The sequence below is a fragment of the Liolophura sinensis genome, chromosome 6 (assembly GCF_032854445.1).
Source record: "Liolophura sinensis isolate JHLJ2023 chromosome 6, CUHK_Ljap_v2, whole genome shotgun sequence".
Taxonomy (NCBI): domain Eukaryota; kingdom Metazoa; phylum Mollusca; class Polyplacophora; order Chitonida; family Chitonidae; genus Liolophura; species Liolophura sinensis.
The window spans coordinates 13,583,570-13,594,322 of record NC_088300.1 but is presented as its reverse complement, the minus strand read 5'-3'; positions in this window follow the sequence as shown (position 1 = coordinate 13,594,322).

Sequence of the window (10,753 nt, the reverse complement as noted above, 5' to 3'; positions counted from 1 at the left end):
TCTACCCTAATGGTTTGTATTATAACACGGAAAACACTAATCATTAGTACTTAAATTAAAAGAAAAAGAACAAAAGGAACAAATGGTAAAACAACTAATTTTTGATAGTGTGAATACCTAGACTACCATTATCAGCAAGATTCTTATTTTAGACCAATCATATCGCGCTTAAATTTGTTATGCCTACTGACATTTCAAGTCAACTTTACCTCGTTTGAACGTATGATCTAGGTAACAGAGTATGTCGGCCCTTTAGCGACGATAATTCAAGCTGTAAGTACAGTAGTGCTTAGTAAAAAGAAGAAAAATAAACACAAAAAAAGTATGAGTTTGTCAAAGTTTGTTTTGTATAGTTTTCTCCATTCAGACAAAGTTAGTTCGTGGTGGTTAAGAGGATTTGTGCTCAACCTTTAAATAATACAGAAAATTTAAACGGCTTAGATGGACTCAATATTAATGTGACACGCAGGTGCTTCTGTAATGTTTTCTTTATTTGAATGCATTTAAAATGCATAAAGCATGTATACTCGCTTCGCTTTAATCTTGTATGTGATCTTTGCGGTGCATTACTATGACTGGGTTCTCTTATGTTTGGCATTCTATCATGTTCAGTTCCGGTTGTGATTTTGGCTTTTATTTCAAAACGGTCTCCAACTGTGGTTTATCAACAGGAACGCACTTACGCACCCGTGCGCTTTTGCTTCAAACTCGCGGCATCTGACCTGTAACGTGACTGCGCGAGATTTGCTGTGGGTAGTTAGCAATGACACCTCGTCTGTCTAGCCGCGTGACCACGCCTCATTAGACACACACTCAATTCTAACATCTGGTTCGCTGTTCACTTCAAAGATTCTTTTATAACAGGTAATGCAACATCAAAGCTCGGGAACAGATTGATAAATATTGTATCACTATCAGCTTCACACTGAGTTACAAAGGTCTGCCAACTTGCGACAAGCTGGAACGTTTCTGTAATCGTTATTTACAAGGGTTATATACCGGCTCGCGTGACATGACAGGGCTGTTAGAACCCACGCTCTTTATGACTCCAAAAACATTTATGGCTGTTTTTACAAAACTGGGAAGAATCGAGGTACAAAGACATATACTTTCAGTCTAAAACTGCAGCGACCGTGATTTTAAAGGAACGAAATAAAATCAGTGAAATGTGAAAAAGTCTTCTAAGTAATGGTAATGACAGATTGTTATGACATAAATCTTATATTGGCAAATAATAAGTAAATTATAGGTAGAAAATCTAGAGTTGGAAATTATTTTTATTTATTTATTTATTTATTTCACTGGTGTTTTTCGCAGTTTTCAAGAATATGTTACTTATACGACGGCAGCCAGCATTATGGGAGAAAATCGGGCACGACCACGACCACAGAACTTCCCACGTACGGCCGGAGAGAAAGCCAGCATGGGCTAGATTTGAACTCACTGCGACCGCATTGGTTTTTGGCGGGTGTGGGGGGGGGGGGCATTGTGCCGCGCTGGCGTGCTAACCACCTAGGCTCTTGGAAATTCGACAAATCGAATTGGGACAGTGTTATTATTGTCCAGCATTTGCTGTAACACTTTTATAGGGCTTTGTCAATTTGTTAGTAACGCATTCCATTCCTGGCTTAGAGGTCTAAGGGCGTTATTGGCTGGAAACCCAATAATCCCTTTACCTCTTAAATTGCACGTGCTCGGATCAATCATCCTCTGGCTTGTCAGGTAACTGTATCATTATGGAGTGCTTTTCCCTCGTTAATCCATAACCTCGATTGCCCTCAGGTAGCAGAAAAGATTTGATTTCAATGTAAAACTTTATAAATAAACAAATAGACGAGGTGTCCGTCAACACCTGGCTAACTCATCAGATCCTGCTTAATACTGCAGTCACGATATTCGGTGGTACCGCAACGTTACCGTGTTCGCTGTCATTGCAGGGACAGGGTGTTCGCTGGTACTGTACAGCCAGGGTGTTCAGTGGTACCGTAGAGTCACGATGTTCGGTGATACTGTAGAGTCACGGTGTTCACTGGAAATGCAGAGTCACGGTGTTCGCTGGTATTGCCCTGTCACGTTGTTCGTCAGTGACACAATGTCACGAGATTTCCCTGCCTTGCAGTTCCAACGGTATTCTTCAGTATTGCAGTCACATTGTTTGCTAATGTTTCAAGGTGCCAAGTACTCTAGCGTTATGGTGTATGCCATTACTACAGTGCTTGTCAGTACTACAGCCTCACTGTAGCAACCAATACAATGGGGTTTGCTAGTACTACATCCTCACAGTGTTCGCCAGTACTGCTGTGTTTGTCAGTACTACAACGTCACTGTGGTCACCAGTAATGTTGTGTTTATCAGTACTACAGCGTCAAGGTGTTTACCAGCACTGCACTGTGCCACGTGACCAGTCAGGGTGTTTACCAGCACTGCACTGTGGATCAGTACTACAGCGTCACGCTGGTCGCCGGTACTGTTGTATTTATCAATATTACATCGTCACGGTGTTAACTAGCACCGCAGTCTCTATCAGTATTACAGCGTCACTGTGTTCGCCAGCAATATGCCATTAAATCGCAATAAAGGGTGTTATGGTACAAAGAAACTCTGATCAATCTAAGTTAAAGTTTGTTGACATTCCGTTTTGTGTCTAGTTATCCCATACGTACGCTGCCAACCGTGACAACATCCTGGCCAGTGGTAAGGATCACGTGAACCTTGTATCCTTTGTGCCAAACCACAAGGCACAACCAATAAGAAATCAAATGTCTCAAAAATACATCCCTGCAAAGCCAATCAGGTGGCAGACAGGTCAAATGTACTGTATTTCGTACGCGCATGACAAAAAAGGTCAAATTTTAAACCTCAGTATATATCATATCTTTATTGCAAAAGGTTTCTGTGGACCTTTTCAGCTTGATTGATTATTTATTTATTTGATTGGTGTTTTAAGAATATTTCACTTATACGACCAGCATTATGGTGGAAGGAAACCGGAGAGAGCCTGGGTGAAATCATCCGCAGGTTGCTAGAAGGCCTTTCCACGTTCTCAACTTGAAATTGTACGATCTAAAACTAAAAGTTGAAGTCGTGTTTTAAACTTTAACTTCAGTTAAGACTATCTCTTTGGAACTTGCCCCATGTATATTTCTAGTGGTTGGATAAATTTACATCTAATGTCAGTATATACGTCCTTGATTCTGAGAGAATATACTGATAGTGTACAAAAGCTACAGTTAGGGTATGGCACAATGCCATAGTTATTACATAACGCTTGTCTAGGAAATGGCTAAGTAGGGGCCCAGTGTTCCAGTGTATTTAAAGTTGATGAACAAATGCAGTGGGAAGAGGTAAGACTCAAGGATTTTATTCTGACGGAGGGCAGTGTGGAATGCGTTTCGAATCTTATTAAATTACGTTTGATTTTGTTTTTACACACATGTAACTAACGGGCAGCGTTTTTATTTGAAAAAAAAAATACCTTCCTTGAGTATATACTGATTTCTAGTATTTTTTATTTTCAATCCGAAAACCAGTAAATCTATTTACAGCTAAATCCTTAGTCTTCCTCATCCGAATATATATAGCAGTAAATTCTGTTTGTATCAGATAAGGTTTTAATCTTTTTGATGCCGCATGGTGCATGTTGTAGCAAACTTATATATACATTGATTTGCGTTGTGAATGGGCAGTACTCAGATGTCACATATGATCATTCAGCATATGTTTATACCCATATCCGTGTATGTCCCTAAAGACCCGTATCCGGTTGGAGAAGTGGAGAGTACCCTAAATATCATGTCATTCTATTCTTTGTTGGGAATACAGTTTTGACAGCGAGAGGATAGGTAATACAAAGTGTATCGGGCCGCGTAAACGGAGGTTTTGTGCTCTTGTAGACAAGAGCTTCCTAAGTAACCCGACTGAAGCAATAGGGCTTTAAAAAGCCAAAAGAACTGCCAGAAAGAGAGAAGGATTGCACTTCTGCCTGTAAGTTTACAGACTCAACTAGGCCCTCTTTTTCTTTTTATGGAGGGATGTTGTTATGAGATTTTCATTTCGTGACATCCGACACTCGAACTTCTATCCCTGCTATTGTAGCACGTATCTAAACGACAACAAGAGCTGTGTGTTGGGTCGCACATCTGTCTTATGTGGAGAGTTTGTCAGCTTGAAGTGGAAGAGATGTCGAGTCTGGGAGAATACCTTATTATTTACACTAGGGACATTGGCGCCTCGCTTCAATGGGGAATATGGCAGGAGTGGGCAGACCTCAGAAATGGCAAGAAACCCTAGAGTGCTCGTTGAAACGGAACGAGATCATTGCCTCTAAACGAGATTATACTCTCCAGTCGAGTTGCTGAAAAGTCTTTTATCAACGATCCGAAAATACAGGCACAAAGCTGAGCTCTCGGCCATTGTAACCATCCAATAGGAAGGAGGAGACTCGCCTTTCACGACCCAGGTGTAATTCCTACGTTTTGATAATTTCTTTTCACCTGTGGACATGTCGGCTGAATCGGAATACTTGGTGCTTTTGGTGACAAGATATTATCCCATTGTTGTCTGATCACCAAAGATTTGCTCTCGCTCTGCCCTGGTATTGACGCTGTTTACCGGGGCTGAAGTCTGCGCTTCTAATTGACTGTAATAGACAGTCAACAACTGAGTCGTGGTGCACGGCGGATGGAGAGGTGAGGCTTGGTATTGGTTATCGATACGTGATTCTATATCATTCTCATGCGCTAACACAACCACAAACCGCAGTGCCTATTTATGTCATGTCGGCAAAAGAGGCAATGTGACACACCCCAATCAGTCTCTGCAAGTGAATAAAGAAGATGAATAACTATTGCACCAGAAGAGAACTGACTGGCTCTGACGTGGTCTCCGGCTGTTCCCACAAACACTCATCAGGTTGACCGGTCGCTCAACAGGGGGCGCTCAGCTCATTTGTCGAGCCGTTGAACGATCCACCCGCTAGGTGTCACTCTAAAGGAGTCGCGCGACGGGAGCGGAAAATGAAGTTTCTCACTCACGGAAGCAGTAACCTCCAAATCCTTTAATCTGAAATGAATTGCAGCATGTTCTCTTTGCCCGTCAGATTGGCGGGATGAAACAGAAAAGAGGCAAATGCTTGTGGCAGGCCATTACAGCCTATCAATAGATCATGTCGCCACAATTCGAGGCGGAAACAAAAGACCAATAGGCGTTTGTCTCATGTGACACGCGGCTGTTTTGGGTGACACATCACAAACGTGTGTTGTCGTCGAATCCCCGGAACATATGCTAGATCCCAGTGATCAAAATTTATGAGGGAATTCCGCGGCTCGGCACAATCACCTCATTTGACCCCAACAAAGCTCCATCGATCCATTTCAAATTGAACGTCTCCTGTTCAAAAGAGGTGAAAGGAGAGAATAAAAACACATAGACAGGCAAACCATAAAACAAACATGAAAGCAATTTCAATGGGTAGTTAGTAAATTCGTTTCTGTTTAAAGAAACATTAGCAGTACGTCTTATCTTCAGCATCGTTCTTAACAGCCTGTATAGTTCAACTCACGGAGAGAAAGAGGTGTGTCTAAAGAAGCACTCAATCGAATGTGATTTTATATACATGCACTGAGTACTTTCTGACAGTTTGGTTTGATATAAAAACATACTGATGGAATAAGACATCTCTTAGAGAAATACATTTTAGTCAAACTCCGTCCATAAAAATGCACTGCGAACCAGACTGCGATTACTAGTATTAAGAAGTCCTCAATGGGGTGTTGTCCATGTATGCGTATATGAAACAACTATATTTTGTTTTTGATGAAAAAGAGGCAGGGTGTGATATCACTAAGAAAAACTATTAATATGGCAAATAAAGACCACGTGTAAGAATGAAAGTTTTTACTGCTTTAAAGCAGTAGAAACTTGAGGCGATGGATGTATCTTTTATGAAGTAACTCATTCTAAAGAGAGATTAATTTTTGTGTACGTGTTAATTTAAGAGGCGAAGCTTGATGAATTTTGAATTTCTATTGTAACTAGTTTCAGGATTTATGGCAGAGACACGTGACGGCATAAAATCTATAGAATGGTTGGATAATTAGTGGTAAATCCAGCATGCGCTGCACATATAATGTCATGTGCGTCCATTCAGCTATATAGTTTCGCTTTAAGAGTGCTCTTTTGTGTTCATTTGCTTGTTTCGGATTTAATACCGCTTTATTTTAACGTTAATTTGGTAATATAATGTTGGTAGAATAACCGTAAATAATTAATTTTCTAGATATGACGGACTGAATACACGAGGATGGTCGTGAACATATGCATGTAGTGGAATCGTAAAACCATGCTTTATAAGGAGTGATTTAGCAAAGTATAGAGTCAGAGTGTGTATACGTTTTACAGCGAGTTCATATAGTCAAAGTAATTGTTATTATATATATATATATATATATATATATATATATATATATATATATATATATATATATATATATATATATATATATATATATATATATATATATATATATATATATATATATAAAAATATATATATATATAAGTGATATTTATGTTTAAGTAAATTAAACACTAAAAACTCACATAGGGTGGAATTTATCAATTTTACTCCATATATTCCTAGGCTTTTCCTGTGGAAGATTCTTTCAAATTAAATGATCGTTAAAGCCAAGAAAATACTAACATGAATTCATTTTATGTCAAATGAAACACTGTCACGCACTGGTGAGGGAGGTTTAGATGATTTAGTTCTTTAGGTTTTTTCATCCAACTAAAACGCATTTAAAACTTTGGATTCTACGGTGACCTTTTCTGACAATACTGGGAGCAGTGACATCACACACATAGACGGCTAGATTTCATCAATGAAAAGAATATACATATATAGAGCTATAACTGCAATCAGCGAATGGACCTTGAAACGAACTATTTCAAGCCAAAAAATGTTGATTTGACGTCATTCATACTCTCTGGGTCTGAAAAGGCCATTGTGGAATCCAATGTATATAGAAAGTATTTATTCAAATAAAATTAAAAATTCTAAAAACAAAATTAATAAATCGAACTGTTTTTCTGGACAGTGTTTAATAGCCTTTTATCTGATTTACACGTATTGTTAGTAATTTCCTTGCCTTTAAAAGGGATCGAGGCAAACATCGGCAGAATTAGAAAATGTGACACGAAAGTCTTGGTCAGTGAGAATTGCAATGGGTTATTCTTCGGACAACACAAAAGTTTTAAGGTGTAATTTTACTTCTTGTATATTTTTTAAACATCTTTGTAACAAGCGTGATTATTATTTATTTATTTGATTGGTGTTTTACGCCATACTCGCGTGATTATTAGCATACTGGCATATTGGGCTTGAACATATACTTCAGTGATCATTATATTATTCGTGCTTCCCGAACGAACTGCAATTTACAAGTGTCATGAGTCTGCGAAACCACCATCCTATATGTGAACATAGGAAAAAGTGACGGATGTATGAGATCTTTGATCTTAGCATGCATGCATATCAATATATCTTTGGCAGAAAAACTCGGTATTAAAAGAAAATGACCCGGTCTATAAAAAATTTAATTATTGCAAACGTAGAATGTGCCTACCTTTGTAAGCTGAGTGACAAGACGTACCTCATAAAGGCTAAAATTACAATAGTAATATTACATGTTGTTACTTTTGGATAGACGTGGACTAAGGAGTGTTGTCCTTATGGACTCTTTTGAAATCATATGTGGGTAACACAAATTTTGTGGGATAGTAAACAATAAATGCTATATGATTTACTGAATTACCCATGTCTTCTTATGAACGCATGCTGTAGTGTTGCATATAGAAGTGCGCCCATACATGGTCAAAGGAAGTGCAGTTAGTGACCTTACATCAACCAAGCACATATACGTAAAATAAATTACTCAATATAAGCAATTCTGATACATGAAAGCGAATGTCTGCAGCTCTGGTGTAAAACACAAATTCAAATATATCATTGGAGTGTAATGAGTTTTTATCACAAAGAATTAACTTTTTAAAAAGTTAATTCTGCATTTTCAAAGTTAGATATTCTGTGTTTGGAGTGATTAATTTATAGACATCAGTAAAACAAAATGAATATCTTTTACCGTTTGTAAATAACATTTTTTCTACAAATTCTTGGACACAAAGTTTGCCAAGCGTTGATGTAAACGATGCTGTTTTCCGCAGATTGCAGTTATTTACTTTTACATTCTTGATTGATGAAAATATTTGGAAATCATCGTCAATCACTGTACTTAGTCTGCCACGTCAGATGTCCGTCACTGCATTTCACACTGTTAAATGTGGGGCCGAATGTTAGATGACAGTCTATATAACGCTTCAGTGGCCTGTCCACGCCTGTAATCGCTTCTTATTAACGCCTGTCATAAGTAATTATGATCTCTGGCCAGTGTCTGCAATAATTAGTGTCTATATACTGAAGAACGGGCTGGCATAGCCGTTTCCGGTGTGTCTAATAGAAGAGGCCTGATCTACCAGGGAATCAGCCTTCACGCTGCTGGTTTACTTTGGGAAGGCAGGACTGACAAGTAACCAGCAGCAATTAGACCAAGCAGACAGTAAACCGTGTAAACATTGATACAAATCGTCAAACTATGGCCTACAATTGTACACATGTTTTCATAGGCATTCGGTTTCTTCTCGGCAATTCATCGCGCTCGGTCGCCAAATCTTTAACACGTTAAGGATCCTCTTATTCCGACCTGCCAGGCGCTGGAACTTGGTAAACAAGCAGCGTTCAGCGAAGGTTAAAGTTTCACTCGTTTCCAGTTAACTTAACCATACTTAATAAGAAAGGACACGAGGACTAAGCTTACACTTTTCACTCCATTGACTTAAGCCGGGACGCTGTTGGTGTTATCTTGAGGTGGTCGACAAGCACAAACAAGATTGGGCGTTCAGTGAAAGAAAATCCTGTAGCTTCAGTTATGAAAAACTCCGCTGACACGTCTAAAGGGGGAAAGGTAGCGGTTATAATAATTCAGCCATTGAAAAGCGACGTGCTATAGAAGTGTGGGTCAAAGCACGATAAGAAAATAATAGGTGTGTTTTAGAGGGTCGAAGGGAGAAGAGTTATTTGATACCCTCACACGCTGGGGGCAATATGTGCACCGTTAATCACTTGGGAGGGGCTAGCATGTACCCAATAATTTGTGGACCGTCAACCGTCCGTCATCCGTCGTACAGGACATGTCAGCACCGTTTCACCTACTCTTGTTGACAGGTGATGTATCCAGTAACGGACATTCCAGGACACGAGAGCCCCCTAAGGCGTTTTGGGGGCTCCAGACACTTGGCAACCACTCACGTTGACCAGCATGGCTATAAGAGCCGCGGGCTCAGATATGTTTCTCATAGAATAGTGTGGGAATTACTTATACTCAATAACAAACTCATCAGGCGGGAAGACCCTTAATTCTTGTACAAGTTTTCTCCAGGTCATCCAAGGTTAAATTAATCAAAATCAGAAACACCATTGTTAGACGTACGTAGGCCCTCTACCTGAAGTGACGTTATATGTACAGAAAACTTCTCTCAACGTTTAATAAGCTTGGTCTTACCTCTGCCACCTGCTACCGTCTTGAGTTACATTGTTTATTATATTTGTTTTTGTGTATTTCTTGAATAAAAGTTTTACATGGTTTTACCTCTGCAATAGACTGACCCAAGTTTGACGTAAATCTCATCAATGTCACGTCAAGATTATATTTATGGTATATGCCAGTTTCATGCACGCATCATTATTTATGAAAACCACTGATATGCAATTTTTAACAGGAATAAAACATGCTTACTGATAATTTGATATAAAGTTTAACGCTGAATATGACAGCCAGTGGCTAAGCTCGCACGTTTGCAATGCTGCAAGGATCTCATCGAAGCGTTCATCCATACACTACATTACCACATAAAGCTTCCTATATTACAACAGATATGGCTAATATCGCACGCAATATGGCTTCAGAGATTTTCATGAGAACGGCAATGAGCCTTTGTAATCAGCTGAGAGGTTGTTATCATTATTGCTGATCAATGAATAATTGAGAATCATCTAGGGTGATAAGCGATTCTTCTGCCATGAAATTTGCAGACGTGGCGGGAGTTTGCGCGCTATGCACACCATACTGAGGCAAGGTGTAACAATAGCTCTCACGGTGGAACCCGTTTGGCTCAGGGCCAGGGTATGCTATCTGCGTCTGTCAAGAGAAAAAGGGGCTACATGCACTTGGACAACTATGCGGGAGTTCAGTCAACACATGCTTACTTTACGCCTGTTAAATGTCCATTAAGTGTTTCGAGGGAAAAGAAATCAACACCAAGGAGAAGGGCGAATGTCAACACAAAGGATCACACGACTATGGAGTCTTTCTGAGAAAAGTCCTGCCACTACACGGAAACTTTCAACCGTTTCTTGGATAATGAATATTATATAGTGGGTGAGAGGGGCAATATCTTATACGGGGGCTAAAATCTACTTTCCTTTAGGCAATCTTTTCTGTGATAGCACTGGGGTAAGTGTTGAGGATCATTCCACCAGGTTGGTTATTGGACATTATTTGTTCTTTTTCTATGTATCATGTAGGGATCGAGGGAACTCATTCAATAAACCATTAGATGGGATGCCACAATTCGATTCGGTTTCGTTCGGTTTCGGCCCCAAAGTTTTGTCAGGTAACTCCGGCCTATTCCACCCGTA